A 17,570-nucleotide genomic window follows, 5' to 3' on the forward strand; every position below is an offset into this window, starting at 1 on the left:
TCACAAACTGTCTTACTAGTACAAAATTTTCCTTATAGATCATTTTTAGGTTTTTATTTGATATTATCTGAGCTGGCATGATATTGTTTTTCTTTGTATGTTATTTAACTTTTTTTTTTGAGGCAGGGTCTAATTTGCTAAGACTGGCCTTAAACTTGCAATTCTCCTAGACTTCCCAAGTCTCTTAGATTATAGGCAAGCTCCACTGCTACAGGCCACCACTTGCCTATTAGCAATATAAAACCAATTATATTGATCAATAAAAATAGAGAAGTGTAAGTATTTTCCTTGATCATCAAATTAATATGATTCTACATTTCCAGGTAAAGACAAGAACCAGCTGGGGTTTTAGTTCAGGGGTAGAGCACTTGCACCTAGTATGCATGAAGCCTGAGGTTCAATCCCTAGTACTACAAATGAAACAAACAAACAAAACAACAAAAAAGCAAGAATGAAAAGTGTTCTAAAGTCAGAGGAAAAATTCCAGGAGAACTTTGTTTCTGGGAGTCCTTTGGATGGCAGTCAGTAGTTGAGTACAAAGTATCAGATAACATCAAAAAGTAGTAGAATTTTGTGCTAGGGTTGTGGCTAAGAGGTAGAGCACTCACTTAGTATGTGTGAGGCACTGGGCTCAATCCTCAGCACCACATAAAAATGAAATAAAGATACTGTGTTCACCTATAACTAAAAATTAAATATTTTTTAAAGTAGTAGAATTTCAAAATCTCTTGTTAAATCCCTAAGTCCCTAACATTATTGTAAGAATAAAGATTTAAAATAATAAAAATTAGAAATTTCCATGTGTAGACAAATTACCGTGCATTACTACAGATATGTCTTCCTAGTACAAGTCTTTTTCCCTATGGCCAAAAGTGGTCCCTCTTAAGTACAGGTATTCATTTATTAAGTCTTTTCTATATTCACTCATAAAATATATGTGCTAATGTAATATATGTATTGACATTATATGTAGATATACCTATCATATGTAGATATATTTTAAATATAAATGACATTGTTTCCTCTGTATCATTATATAACTTATTTTTTTTGTTCTTGTTAAAATATGTAGATGATGTGTTAAGCAAATGTTGTGTGTAGATTATAAAGAAAACAAAGATTTACTTTTTAGCTCATTATTTCCTTAAACTTAATTTTGTGCAGTAAATCTCCTACAACTCTTGAAGATCTAAAAAAGCCAAATGACAGGATATAGTCACTCACAGTTAGTGAAATTTACTTTGTTCAATTTTAATCATTAAAAAAAAAACCTCAAATTTGAATTTAACATACCCAAACCTGTAGGTTAATAAAATGTTGCAATGTTTAGCCTTTAAGTCATTTTAACTAAACCATTTGATATTGATCCAAGGTGAAGTTACAGGGAAAAGAGAGCAGGGATGTTTTTAATTCCTTAATATAAATTGAAGATGTCCTAGCTCATTACCTTCCCCAATGGCCAGCTGCACATTTAGCCAGAGTCATTCATCAAATATTATAGAAAGGGAGAAGAAATGAAATTCAACAGTTCTTACTTGGTTCTGTAGTTTGAGCTCTCTGAGACTGACAAACATTAAATGTGACCTGCTTTCTGAAGGCACTTTCAAGTCTCCCAGCTGGATCCCTGTCTTTCAGTTCCCTTGACTAATATGAGGCATCTTCTCTTTGAGTCATTTATTTTAGTTTTCCCTTACTCCTGGGCATTTAATTGTCTTTTTCAATCTCTGTTTACTGAAGTCACTACTCAGGCAGTGCTGTTAGACAAGATTCAAGATGAAGCTGTATCAGTGCTCTATTACACACATCTTAGAGGGACTCTGAAGACAAAATTCAAAGTGAAGCCTGCACCAAAATGCACCCCTGTGATCAGCCCATATGATGGCAAAAGGGCACAAGAGCAATGCCAGAACCCCACAAATAGGAAGCCAGGGGACAGAGGCCACAGTGACAGTATGTTGGATGGTCATATGCATGGTTATCATTTCTTTAATCTGGCAAAAAATTTGGAAAAATCTATTTTTTTTAAATCAAGAGATTATATGAGACTAGCAAAAGAGTTTCTTAACTATGGTGAATTTGGGATGGGAATATGTGAGTTGGAATGCTCATACAGAATATATGCTTAACAGGTGGATGTTTCTCACTTAACTGATGCTTAAAAAATATTTTCTTCAAATTTGCATGCTGACTGACAATATGAAGACAAGGCCTGTATGCTTTCCTTGTGTGCAATTAGATTAAGAAATAATAATAAGAACATACTATAAACAAAGACAATTTAAGGATTATGTGTCCATTTCCCTTAAAAGTAGTTTAAATACAGCATCTATAATCTTCATTCATTTCCTAAACTCCATTTACTGATTGATATTGAATGTCCTTACTTCATATATTATTCTTTCAAATATATTTAAAAAGTACACCATACATATATTACAAGCATATGGATTGACAAAAGAAATAAATCAAGGAAACTCTCAAATCTAATCTGGGAATATAATATTGCTTTATATCATTAAAAACATTCAAAGGCCAAAAATAATATTATTGTACTCCCAGTGAATTCCATACTGTCTAAGCGGATTAAACTCTGTATAATAGGTTGAAAGTAAAACAGTCATTCATTAAATCTTTCTGAACTACTTGAATTCACTTTGCATTGCAAGGCTATCACCATACATAGAAGTGCTATTTTATTTTCTTAGCACAATAGTTGAGATCTGTTTTACCAGAGGAAAGAAAAAACCATTTTGATTACTTTTCACAGTACAAATTTGATAGAGGAAAAGTGATGTGTAGCTTTTAAAAGTTGCCCAGGTATTTATGTGCTTCGATAACCACAAAAGTACTTTTGTTTAAGATCTCCTACATGAAATGCAAATGGTCTTTATAACCAATGCTTGATTTGCCTTATTTTAAATTAAATTCCTATGACTTTTTTTCAGTCTATTGAGTAGGAACATGAAGTCTGACATATTGAATCAGTCCATTGCTCCATCAAGTAGACTATTTTGCTTCCAATAATAGTCTATGAAATGGGACTTTGGAGAAAAATAAAGTATATTGCACACTTCACAGTGTGTGAAGGATCTTACCTAATGTTCCTGGTTCAGTCCCTTGTAGACATTTTACTGTGAACTGTAAGGTCAGAGAAATACCAAATTTTCACATTTCCTTTACTGTGGTAGTAATTTATGTACACTTCTTTTTTCCAATAGCAGTTTATATGGTAGTTAAAGATTTTGTGGGTGTGTGTGTGGGTGTGTGTGCAAAAGCGCTTGCTCGCTATTGGATTGTATTTTTATTGTAAGTTTTTAAATGGAATCATTTTCCCCTATTGAATTTATGTATTCTGTAAAAGCTTACTTTCAATTGTTTTATTGTAACTATTTTCTGGAAGTGTCTTTATTGCTCTTGGTAGCATCGAATAATCTAAATTTCAAAAGGTTAGCTGTTACTTCAACATAATCAAAGAACATATACCTATCTTAGTTAAATGAAAACCTTATAATGAATGTGGAGAACTACGAAATATATGTTTAGAACAAATGAGTGTTGGAAACACTAAATGTCAGGCTCAGCACAGTGCTTGATACTGGGTTGTTATTGTGAATCAATATAGTTACTGTGAATCGGTGAATGAAAAGTACTGAGACAGTGGGTGTGGGAAAAGGAAAGAAGTAACATGATACTTTGATAGATGCAGTTATTTGTCTGTTTATTGACTAGGTGGGGGGAAATCTCTTAAATATTCTATTAAAACAGATTTCTTCTTTTTCTCAGACAAGTACAGGGCAGCAATTTAAGGGAAGTAAGTCGCTTGTGCTAGTCACATTCCCTTGAATTGACTGTCCAAAATTCCACACTACCATGCTAATGGTGATGGTGCTGGAGTGAATGTGAAGCATCTTTAAATCTGTGTGGTCTCATATTGAAGGTATGTTGTCAAATAGTTGCATACATGTTAATTTTTGCCTTCTATTTTTCTGATTCCCTTATCCACTTACTAAGTACTATGTATCCAAATGAAGTAGAGAAGGGAGAATGATTTTCTGAAGACACTCAACACAACATTTAGAAGCTGAATTGCAATGTGACTTTCCACAATACTGCTGTTAAAGATTGAGATATTTGTTAAATGGCATTTAATTTTCAAATAATAAATTACTGTTGTAAAGGAAATAACAGAAAAAAAGAAGCTTTGAAATCTTCATTTAAAAATTGTAACAGTTGCTCTGAAAGCAAACATCAGAGAAGCAATTAACTGTGTTGGAAGAAACCTACAGAAATAATGTACTGTTCCTACATATAAAATAAGAAAATTAAAATAAATTATAATAACTTCATGGTCCTAGAAAGCTGGTTAAATTTTATTTTGAAATAAATGCACTGTATCTACTTCTAAATAATTTTCTATGATTAGAAGTTATTTTTTAAAAAACTTAGAAAAATTTAAGACCATTGTTAGATGTTGTATATTGCATAGCAGCTACTGAACTAGTCATACCGTATATGATTGTTTTCAAGATTTTAATAGATAAAGATTTTTAACAGACTACCAGTGAGGATAGAAAGTAGAATTATCTTCTAAGAATGTTCCAGATATTAAACTATTTTTTTGCCAACTCAACATATAAATAGAAATAAACTTAGACAAAAATATTCATGAACTGCTTTAAATCCTTAGAGCAGGACAGGAATGGATAGCTATGAAGCACATTTCCTATTGACTAGCTACTTAAGAAAGTACAGTCCTGTTTTGTTTGTACACTCAGGACAAACTTTGAAAGTTGAAACTGCTTACCATAAAGTATGACTAAAAAATCCTCCAGCAGAACATCATGAAACAAATCTCATGGCAAAGATCTCTTGTAAATAAGTGTTTCACATTGGATAGTGTTCCCTGGACAGCCAAAATTGACTTGACTTTTCATTATTATTATTCAGTAGGGAAGAAAATGGTCATATGACCATTTTGAAAGATTCAGAAAAAGCATTTGACAAACTTCAAAGCACATTAACACTGTTGCTAGTGCTAGTGCCCCTATAGCCACTGAAGCTACTAGTAATAATAATATAACTTTCCAGGAAAGTGGAAACAGGAAGAAAAACAATTTCTCAATTTTATAAGGTACATTTATCCACTCAAAAAACTAACTAAAGCACACAATGCAGAAACATCCAATTATTTTCACCTAAAATTGTAGGCAAGGTACCTAATTCTCTACATAAGTACTCTAAAAAGACTCTACATAAGAATGCTACAATAAGACTTTTAAGATCATAATAAAGCAGATTTACAATTTAAATATATCTGAATCAATAGAGAAATATGCCACTGGGAAAAATCAACATTGCTAAATTGTCTATTATTCCTAATGACTATATACTTAACACAATCCCAATGAAATTATAAGTACTTATTTTATGACAAGATAATTTTATGATTCTTATGACAATGTGAAGGGGTGGGTGGTGGGGAGAGAACTTTAACAAGAAGAATAAACATGATGGAAATAATTTAATTCACTTAAGGCTTCCTGCCAAGGTTACCAGCACCCCGTAGAGCAAATTCCTATTTGGAAGTGTGAACCAGCTGAAAAATAAAAAGTCTGAAAATAATCAAAAAGGAACAGAGACAATAGACAGAAAATAGTTCAAAAAATGTGGCACCTGGTGGATCTTCGAGCCCTGATAGGAACTGGAACTGAACAAGAGAAAAAGAACCAAATCCTTTATTTAAGGGGAAATATATCAAAAGGTTTCAGTGTGGAGGCTTCTTAGGAAAACAGGATAAGAATGGAGGAAACAAGTTGTTTGGACTTTGACAGGTTAAGCCTATCTCCTGATGGCTGCATTTGAACCTAGGGTTGTGAGCTAAGGTAGGGTGCCAGCATAACTGGCTTTTTCCAATGGGGAGTTTCACCAAAGAGTTCCTAGAGAACTAGCCTCCCTGCCTTATGATAGCTCAAACAAACCCATAATTTAAAAACAGCTTCCAATAGCTTACTACAAGTCTCCAGAAATCAAAAAGTGGTCTTGACAAAAGAAAAGGTAAATGGAACAAGGGAGAGGTCAAGTCTAGAAAGATAAGTGCATAGATGGATATTAAATTATGTCATGTTGCCCAGTCAACTTAGTGAAGAAATTAAACCAATTAAATTGATGAAATATCATATGCATATATGAATGTTTCAGTGAAACATACTATACTTTGTAATTATTTTACACCACAACAACCAATAGTGAAAAGGAAGGTAGAAGGGATGAGAATAGGAAAGACAGTAGAATAAATAAGACTTTACTTTCCTATGTTCATATATGAGTACATGACCAGTGAAACTCTGCATCATGTAGAACTGCAAGAATGGGATCTAGTTAGGATAAATCGTACTCCATGGGTGTATAATATGCCAAAATATACTCTTTCATGTATATCTACAAAGAACAAATAAAATAATAATGAGAGAAAATTTTGATATTTATAAAGAGAGAAAAAAAAAACACTTAAGTCCTTACACCACAATGTTAATTGGATCGTAGATCTAAATATATAAGGTAAAATTATAATGATTCTAGAAGAAAAAACAAAACATTTATAATCTTTGAATTGTCAAAGATTTCATTTATCAGACTCATAATTGCTGTTATCAATAAAGAAAATGATATAAATTGATTCATCAAAATTAATAATATCAAATCACCACAAAATTAATAGGTAAACTCTCAATATATCCATGTAGACGATTTATTTTTTTAAATTACAGATTATTTAAAAAGCCACAGTTGAAGAAAAGGAGAAAATTTCTGAAGAAATACTTCATAAATGAAATATATGGATGGACATTAAACACATCAAAAGTTACTTTCATAATATCATGTAACAAATGTAAATGAGAAACAAATATCATACCCACTAGTGTTGATAAAAATCAAAAAGACTGGCAAAATCAGTTATTGAGGAGGATAAAGAAGTACTGAAATTCTGATAAATTTATGACAGTATAAAGTGATAAACTTATTTTTGGAAAAAATATTTGACAATATATTTTAAAGTTAAGTATTTGCTTATTTTATGAATAAACTATTTTATTACTGGGTATTTCCTGAAGATAAACACAAACTTATGTCCTCAACAGATGTTTATAAAATGTTTCATGGAAAATTTAAAATACAAATCTGGAAAAAACACAAATGTCCATTAGGGGGAGAGAGAATAAATAATTTCTTGTTTGTCTATACAATGGAATACTACTCAACTTACTAATGAAAACGGAACCGGTGCCTCAAAACAGATGCCTGGCTTGAATCATGTTAATTGACAGAAGTGCAAGCCAGAAGATTGTATGCCATGGGATGCCATTTATACAGAGTTAAAGAACAGAAACAACTTGCATATTGTATTAGAAAGTGGTTACCAGGTTAGCAAGGAATTGAACAGAAAGATTGTTTTATACATTCTATGCAATGTTTCATGGCATTTTACAATGATCAGTACTCTTCACATTTACCATTTAATTATGAATAAATTATATACCCACCCTAAAGCATAATAAATGTACAGAATTTATCCGAATTTCTATGAAGAAACTATAATGAAAAATGGAAGAAAATGTTATTTTATATACACTATTTTATGTAATAAGTGTTGAAATAATTTATTTATACATATTTACTTATATTTAATAAAGCAATCTGGAGGATTATAAAAAAACAATTAAAAGTGGCTACATTTGGAAGGATAGATGAGTTGGGTGATAACACAAATGGGGGAAAAATACTGACAATAATGTTTATTTTAAAATATTTACTGTACCAAATTTTCATTGTCATGTCTTTGAAGCCATGTGAATGTATCATGTAATCAAAAAAGAGGGAATAATTCAATAAAATTTTGGGAGATATTTCTTCACATTAATTTTTTTAAAATTTATTTTGTATTTTCTTGGTTCTATTACTCTGATATTGCTCAAGGAAGTATGTTTCATAAAAGAATGTAAGAATAGAAAGATCACATTATCACCTTAAGAAAATGCAGATTCATTTATCTGTAAGAGGCAAGATATATGATAAAAAAGGACTGATATTCAGTAATAAGCCTGCAAACTTTGGATAAATATGAATAAAACATGGCATTTTTCAGTCTCCATTTTTTTCATTTTACTTTAATCAATAGTATGTGAGCAGATTGTTTATATTTCAGCATTCTAATTAGTATTCTGTGGAATGTTGGAGAAAAAAATTCTAATACTACAGAAACTAATTTACACTGATTATAGTTTCAAGAAGATATCATAAAAGAAAAAAAAATTATTCAAAAGCATTTGAAAGTTCTCCTACTATTATCCTTTTATCATCATTAAGCAATAAAGCACAAACAATGGAAAAATTGACATCTGTATTGGTAGCAGCAATTCAATTAGATCATGAATATTTGTCACATAATTGTGAAAATACTTTTATTTTTTCACCATTTCTATATATCTCTATGTTTTATTAAAGTTTGACAGAGTATATTTAATATTTAATCAAAGTTTTGTGCTGTGAAATCTGTGAGCAGGATTCAATTAAAATATATTTTTAATATATAATTAAAATATATTGTAAATCACATTTCCAATATACAGCCACAAAAGAATTTTACCACTATTCTATATTAGTTTGACTACACTGTCGTTCCTCACATTAGTCAATTATGTTATTCAGTCTTTCATCTTGTCATATTACTTTGAAAAAGTTTATGTGGGATTGTCTTCTGTTCTTTGTAAGTAATTCATCACAAAACATACTAGCCACATCTTTAGGCCACGTTTGTCAATATAATTTTGAGAGAAATTAAGATTTGTTCTTATTTAATATTTTCTATATATACAAAATAATGTTCAGTCATCTAAAAGTTTTTAACCTCCTAAACCTTTGCCTTTTTTTTTTTTTTTTTTTTTTTTGGTACCAAGGATTGATCCCAGGGGTGCTTAACCACTGAGCCACATCCCCTTTTTATGTTTTATTTAAAGACAGGATCTCTCTGAGTTGCTAAATGCCTTGCTAAATTTCTGAAGCTGGCTTTGAACTCACAATACTCCTGTCTCAGCCTCCAGAGCCCCTGGGATCACAGGCAATGTGCCACTGTGCCCAACTATCTTTGCCAATTTTTGAAAATATTTGAAAGTCATTCAGTCTTGGTAGTCAGCTTGTTTTCCATTTCAAGTTCTTACTTTCCATGTTGTACCCTCTTTCAGCTTTTAGTCTTCTTTTAACTGTTTGTTGTTGTATTTAATTTTTCCCATTTTATCAAATTTCATAAGTAGGAAAGTACTAAGGTAAATTTTCCAGGGTTTAAGTTTAGAGAAGTCTAATATAAATAGTAATCAATACTTTTTATATACTTCTTCTTATATATCCTTTCTTAGTACTGATTTCATCTCTTTCTTTTTAATAATTATTTTTTTTAGTTGTAGTTGGACACAATACCTTTATTTTGCTTATTTATTTATTTATTTTATGTGATGCTGAGTATCAAACCTAGGGTCTCACATTCGAGGCGAGCCCTCTACTGCTGAACCACAACCCCAGCCCTTGGTTTTACTTCTTTATGTTGAAAAAGCAATGAATTAAGACTCTTTTTATATTTTATTATTCATTATGATCCTTCCTATTCATTATTCATCATAATCTTATTTTTTGTTTGTTTAGGTAAACATGATTATCTCTTTTTCAATACATAGTTTTCTCATTGTGTCTTTACCTCCCTGTCTCCTCCTTTACCTTCTGTCTCCTCCTTATCTTCATCTTCTCAATGATGAAAAACTGTACCTAGATTAGACAGAAAATATGGCCTTAAGAATTTGCATGAAACTACAGGAAAAGCTTAATTCTTTTAGAGATTGTTATATTAGTAAGACAAGCTTAAAACCACTGGTTTTCCTGAAATAATTTCTACATGAGAACAAAACACAATTAAATCCAACTCAGATGAAAAGCTGTGTGCATGTGTGTGTGTGTGTGTGTGTGTGTGTGTGTGTGTACACACACCTACACATATTTTTACTCAGGTTGTAAGGAACAAGAAAGTTTAAGAAAAATAGCCTAATACACACTACTTTATGATACACAATAGCTCTAAAACTTGAACACTGTGTCCTGATCCCATTCTCTAGTTTCACCCTGTAATTTGTGCACACTTTTAATCAGAGGGAAAGGCATTAATTTTTGTATTGATTTGGGTTTCATTCTCTTTAATGAATTATGGTTCTTCTGATTCTACCTGAGTTAGAAATCTAGAATGTCCATTTAATTATTAATTTAGGATTATTATGATAGATGTAATTTTTGCTATGTGTTTGCTTAAATGTCTATATCAACACTTAATGACCTCAGTAATTGTTGGGTAAAGTTTCAATGTTGTTTTTATATACTAAGCTTATTTAGTTAGGTTCTTACTTTAGGGATTCAGTTTTTTTCTGCTGTGTCTCCTGAAATATTTATAAGTCCCTATATTTTTTTCATTCCAGAGAGATAAGGGAGATATTAAAACATTTTACCACCCCCATTTAACATCCCCAGACACTCCTTCTCATTCATGCAGTACTGGAAATTATTCTAAATATTGTAATCAAATATCCCCCACTGGATAATTTAGGTCTGGATCTTCTTTGGACAAAATTTACTTAATCTGTCTATACCAAAACCAATGACAGCTTGCAGTATCAACATACAGAATATTGAATGATCTAGGATAACTGGATTCCTTCTTCCTTGCATCTGTGAATTCACTGGCAAGAGACAGAGTCTCATTTACTCTGTAATGATTTGTCCAAGTGTGAGGACTTAATTAATTATCCAAGAAAAAAATAAGACCCTGTTAATGTGAAATTATTAAATGTGATACTGATGAGATGATAGTTTTCATTTCTATTTACTTAGGCTTTCCCTCAAAGGAAGAGAACCAAAATTTGAAGAGAATCGGACAAAATTCTAGAGGATGAGCAAGGAGCTGGAACAGTTCTAAGGCATTCATTTCTCCTGAAGTCAGCAGGATGTAGTTGAAACAAAGATGACAATAAATGAGAGCTATTGTGTAATGCCTTATGTACAAATGAAATAAAGGTCAGCTTTAAAATATTAGGTCTCAAGGATGAGGTTCAGAGAATGGATGGACATGTTGATGAGACAAGGGGAAATGGTAACCTTTGTCAGAATAGTTGGTAGACCAAAACTCCACATGGCATTGTACAAACCTCATCCTTAGCAAGCTCACGACTACTCAGGCTTTGCCAGTAGGTCCTTGCTTTGTCATTCCTCCAGTCATCAAGAGTACCAGTGTAGAATGATGGTCCTCTCTTTGATGTAACCTAGAATTTCCTATTTGCATATATTATTTATATGTGTACTTTTCTTCTCTATTTGTTAGAGTTCATTTTTAATAATTCATTGAAATATGTCTTTAATTTCATCCTTTCATTCTTCTCTCTTCAGTTTTAGCACTATTTCATTAAAATATCATTCTATGTTTTGTGCATTTTATCACATCACCAAGTAAAATACTGGAACTACACAAGAATATAAGGATGAGTCACATATACAACTCAACATTTTAAAGTGTTTATTTCAATGCTTTTTTGGTATAATCACTTGTGTGGGTCACTGTCAATATGATCTAATTTCAGAACATTTTTCTTCTCACAAAATTCCACATCATACCCAATAGCACAAACTCCCTGTACTATTATGCCATCCTAGTAGGCATGAACTGAAGTCTCAGTGCAATTTTGAATTGCATTTCCCTGAAATCTAATATTGACCATATTTTCATGTAGTTATTAGGCATTTCTTATTTTTAAAAAATTTCTGTTTAAGTCCTTTGCCAAGGCCAATGTCTCGGCTTGGCACCAGAATCAGGAGCCACCACACACACCTTTGTAGGTTCAAACAGCAATTTTTTATTCCAGCTCTCACACCGCCTCCACACAGGTCCAGGGGCAAACGCGTTCTGCCATCTCCCGCACAATTCACCTACTCCACGAGGCTATCTCCAAATCCCATTTTAATCTCACGAGAACTCAACGGGAACAAGCAGCAGGAACACCCTAATCCCAGCAGTAATCTTCAACCTCTAACTTCCCTAAAACCCATTATCTTAAACTGGCAACGCCTTAAACTCAAGGAGCTGGTTACTTCCTCAAACCTGATCAGCTCTAAACCCGGATCCCCCTTGGTCCTTGAGCAAGGTCACCTTATTAAAGCATGCATGCAATGTCCCATCGAATGTCCTCTAAGCAGCATGGGGTACGCTTGGCAAGGAAATTTCGATGCGTCATTCCTACTTGGTAATGGCCCTCAGCAGTCCTTGCCGTATTTTAAATTGAATAGTGTTTTATTATTAAATTATAAGAGATATTTATACATTCTTATCTATCAGAACCCTGCTAGATATATTAGCAAATGTTTTATACTCTTTTGTGTATTCTTTTTATTTTCTTGATAATGTCCTTTGAAGCACAAAACTTTAAGATTTTGAATATACAAATTTATCTGGTTTACTCTGGTTGCTTGTGATTTGGATGAAATTACCAAAAAACTAATGTAAAGAAACAGACTTAATACTTTTTTTTAAGTTTTAGAGTCATATTTTATGGTTAGATATCTGATTTATTTAGAACTTACGTTTTAACATGGTGTGACATAATAACCAAACCTCATTCTTTTTTGAGTGGATATTTAGTATTCTCAACATATTTGTTGAAGAAACCCTTTTCCTGTTGAATAGTTATGGTATCCTTGTTGCAAATTCATTGTCCATGAATCTATGGAAGTGTTTCTGTGTTGAAAATTGTGTTCCCTTGATCTACATGTCTATCTTTTTGATAGTACCATAATATCTTGTTTATTGTAGCTAAGTATGAGGTTTGGAATTCAGGAAATGTGAGTTGTCCAAATTGTTCTTTATTTTTCAAAACGGTTTTGCCTATTTTGTGTTCCTTGAAATGCCAGTAAATTTTAGGATGAGCTTGTCTATCTGTATAAAAATATTTAAAAGGAAGTTGAAATTTTGATCAGGATTTCATTTAATCTACATATAAATTTGTAGAGTATTGTCAATTTAACTATTGGAACCTTTCCAATATATGAATATAAGATGTCTTTTATTCAGATCCTTTAAAATTTCTTTCAGCAGTGTTTTCTAGTTTGAGAGTACAAACAGCAATGATGGTGAAATTCATTTCTAAGCATTTTGTTATTTTCATAATTTTTAAGTGAAATTATTTTCTTAATTTTATTTTTGAGTTGTTTATTTCTAGACCATAGAAAGACCTTGCTGGATCTGTCTACTATCTCTTTTATTCTTTTGTGTGTGTGAGAGTGGCACGCACTGGTCATCCTCACCCCTCCCCCCCGCCCTCTCTCTCTCTCTCTCTCTCTGTATGTGTGTCTCTTATATAAGGATTCTGACCTCTCTCTGTCTCTTATGTAAGGATTCTGACCATGGAAATATACAGGAAAACATTCCGCTGGTGAGCAAACTCCTGGTGAGTAAGAGGTATCCTGTTTCCCATGCTTAGAATGTTCTGCAGTTTCTCCTAGGAACTAGTAAGATAACTAATACATGTGCACTGTCTTGCTGCAGTGGCAATGAGGAGGCTCTGTGCTAGAATATTTTCAGCCTCAACCTTGATCTCAGGCACAAAGCTTCTGGGAATAAAAGAACTTGCTTGCCAGATAACTACAATGTTTCACAAAGCCCCTGTGCTCCTGGACTTGCCAACCTAATGGTAACTTCAGACTATCGATTTTTTTGAGAACTGCACCTAAGTTTGCATACTGTAACTGTAGAATGTAAGTGCGGAATCATCAACCTTACTGATACAATAAATAATAACGTAATTATGGCACTAATGACCTCTTGGTATAAATAAATGTGGTCATTTAGACAGGAAGTCATTTCTTCTGCCTCTGCATCTTGTCTCTGTGCCTCCTTTTTATTTTCCTTACACTCTTACTCTTTATTTTTTCTTTCAGTAGTAGAGATTGAAATCAGAGGCAGTATAACACTGAGCTACAACCTCAGTTCTATTTCTTTTTATTTTGAAACAAGATCTCACTAGGTTACCCCAAACTTGTCACCCCCCTGCCTTAGACTTCTAATGAGCTGGATTTAAATGCATGCACCACCATACCGGTTATTCTTTTTAGAATTTTCTGTATGTAAAATTAGAACAAATGCAAATAGTTTTACATTGTTCTAATATGGTTGCCTTCTTGCTCAAATGCTCTGTCTATAGAACACACTACAAAACTGAGAAATAGCAAGACCAAACATCCCTGTCTTGCTCCATATCTTTAAGGGAAAACTTTTAGTCTTTCACTATTATGATGCTACTTCTTTGTTTATTTGCTTATTTTTGTAAATTCCTTAAGCAGATGGTAGTAGTTCCCTTTTGGTACTAGGTTGTGGAGTGTTTTAATCAAGAAAGGTAATTAGGTTTTGTCAGACATTTTTTGTTGTTGTTATTGTTGTTTTAACTGTTAATATTAGAATGTGTTTTGGGTGTTTGTATGCATATCTTTTTTATTCATTAATGTGCTTTGTAACATTAAAAGATTTTCTTATGCTGAATAAAACTTGAATTCCAGACCTAAATCCTACTTGTCATTAGTGTACATTTTCTAGACATTGTATATATTTCTAGACATTATTGAATATTTTTGTTCCATATTCACAAAGGAAAATTGACTGAAATTTATTTTTTCTGATACCTAAGTTTTGGGAAATACTGACCTCATTGACTTAAGAAACATTTCCTCAGACTTCTATTTTAGAGATGGTTTATGAAGGAATTTTCTTAGTTTCTTCTTAAAACCATGATATTCTGAGATTTTCTGTGTGGTAAGATTTTTTAGTACTAAATCTTTTACTTATGTTCAAACATACTTAGATTTTATCTCTTATTAAGTTAATTTCATTAGCTATTGATTTTCTAGGAATTTTTCTACACTATGTAAGTAATAATACCATTTTTCATATTACTCCTTAATCATGCATTTTTGTTTCTATAATACAGAAGTAATATCCTCTTTATCATTTCTGATTTTGGTCACTTGGATTTTTTTATTGATAAATCTGGCCAAAAGTTTTGAAATTTTGTTGATTTCTCACAAGAAACAAAGTTCTAATTTTATGATTGCCACTAGTGTTTTTTAAAATTATTATTATGAATTTTATTAATTTTCACTTATCTTTATTTCTTTCCTTGTTTTAATGTTAATTTGTTCTTCTTAAGTGAAAAAAAAAAGCTTAGATTTTATTTATAAATGTGAACCCTAGAGTCTGAGGAATATGTCAGTGCTTTTGGGATCTACTATGGGCATCAGCTTTTTCTCATCACCTTTTGTTTTTATGACTTACGGTGAGTTTATTGTTTGTCCTAACTACTATCCATCGGCTCAGGCAGCTATGATATTAAGACATTTGACAAATGGGCAATCCTTCCCCAGAAACTTTTAGCAGTAGGTCAAATAAATACAAACTTTTCAAATGGGGTCTGTCAGTGAATGGCAGCCAGTTTAAATGATGAATTTTCTTTGGGAATGAATGTTTGAAAAAACTCAAGTCTTGTTTTCCTGCTTCTAGTACCAGGAATATGGGCTATTAATTTTCAAGGCTGCAGTAGATTTGAGATCCAGAAGCAGGAGTAGGGTAAATTATAATGCCACCATTTCAGTGTTCATGCTGAGATTTAGTTGTTTTTCTTGGTTAAATGCTCCTGGGTTGATGCAAACCCCTAGTTAATTTTCAGAGTTAAAGGTTTTTTGGTCTGACAATTTTTACCATGTTCTTGATGTTACTATGGTGGATGAAATTTACAGAGGTCTTCTGAAATTTTCATTATGTTACCCCATTACCTTGAGATATGAATTGAGAATTCATTGGCTATAGGCTTAATATGTTCTTCCAAAACACAGACATGTAGTGTTACCTCAATAAGTTTCATTCACAAAATGTGTTTGGTTAATATGTTTGATTAATATTATGTACTTCAACTACCCTTTTGGACCAAATGTTGATTTTATGGAGGACTATGCTAAACATATTTTGTGTCAGATCTAAATAGTATACCCTTGACACACTTGGTGAAAACTCTGTCCTTTTAAATCATATCAGGTTGATTGTGATTTTCCAGAAAGTCAGTAATTTTGATGAACTGTGTCTGTATCTATGTCATTCTGCATTTCTTTGAGAAAAATATTGTGGAATAAAAGGTAGGTACTTCATTTTAGTTTTCTTACTTCTCTCAACTGATGTATGAACTCTTTTTCTGAATGGCTAGGCCTTTCTATTAAGCATGACATCTCACAGAGTTGTCTGGTTTCTATTTTCTGAAAAAGAGTTGGAGTGTGAACAGGTGCTGACCTGATTTCATTTGTCTTTGATTTTACTGGAGTGGTAACATTCTTTATTTCACAAGAGACAGAAACTTTGTGATGAGTGAGATTGTACTGACAAGGAGAAATCCAATTTGTGATTTCTCTAATAATTAAACAAAATCATTTCAAAACTAGAAAATAGTAATAAATAGTGTTTTTTCCCAAGACTTTACATAATTTCTATGTATTCTGATAAGAAATGCAATCTCTTTTCTATCTTTTCTTAAAATGAACAAGGAAACATAAAATGTTCCTATAATTTCTAGTTATTTTATGAGAGGAGTCAAAGGTTGCCCAGCTCATATGTTTTTAAAAAATAAATAATTAACAAAATAAATACCAATAATCATAAAATTTTGCTGGGCATATTCTTCCAAAGTTTAATTGACTGATTATAATTTGCATGTTTAAGAATATGCATTTAACGTTATGTTACTGCTATCAAGGCCCACAGCCTCACTTGTCCTCTTAATTTTCACACACAGACATCTTTTCTTGTTCCAAGCACTGTTGACTAAAGATGAATAGGCTATGCACTTTGAATTCAAGAAAAAGATGGAAGGAAAGTACAGTCTATCATAGAGATCTTAATAACAACATTGTCAACTTTGAATATTCTCTGTCTCTCAGGTTTCTCTCAATTGCCTTATAGAAAGTAACTTCACATTCATTAACATCATAAATATATCAATGCTTCCATTAAGTGTTCTTTCCTCTCTAAACTCAAATTTAATTTATTTTAAATAATATTTATTGAGATCTTATACTATGGCACACACTGAAATAAGACAGTTAAGGACCTTATTTTATTTAATTTTCAAAAACACCCATGAAGATGCATGCATTATACAGCCATTAGTTGACAAACAACCAAGCCTTAAGGAAGTTCAGTAATGCATAAGTGATAAATATGTTTAGCTTAAAGCAACAGAGAACCTAAGTAGCCTTGATTGAGACATATTTTTCTTAATAAGAACATGTCTAGAGATAAGTATTTACGGAATTATTTTAGCAGTTCAATTTCATTGTGGTTAGAGTTCATGCTGTTATCCCAGCCCTTTCCTCAGTTTTAAGATAGTTGTCCTGATCACTTATCAACTCTCAGACTGAAGGGTAAAAGAGGATTTAGTAGCAATGTCATTCATTTT

At 32.0% G+C, this 17,570-nt stretch overlaps 1 long non-coding RNA gene across 1 annotated transcript in view; it reads left to right on the forward strand.

Moving 5' to 3' along the window:
• The first annotated feature begins 13,470 nt into the window (after positions 1–13,470).
• LOC144366358 (uncharacterized) overlaps positions 13,471–17,570 on the forward strand; it is a 57,120-nt gene continuing 53,020 nt past the window's right edge. Inside the window, exon 1 of the long non-coding RNA XR_013425430.1 lies at positions 13,471–13,526. This is a non-coding gene — a long non-coding RNA (uncharacterized LOC144366358). The remainder of the gene's footprint in view (positions 13,527–17,570) is intronic.

The sequence above is a fragment of the Ictidomys tridecemlineatus genome, chromosome 1 (genome assembly GCF_052094955.1).
Source record: "Ictidomys tridecemlineatus isolate mIctTri1 chromosome 1, mIctTri1.hap1, whole genome shotgun sequence".
Taxonomy (NCBI): Eukaryota; Metazoa; Chordata; class Mammalia; order Rodentia; family Sciuridae; genus Ictidomys; species Ictidomys tridecemlineatus.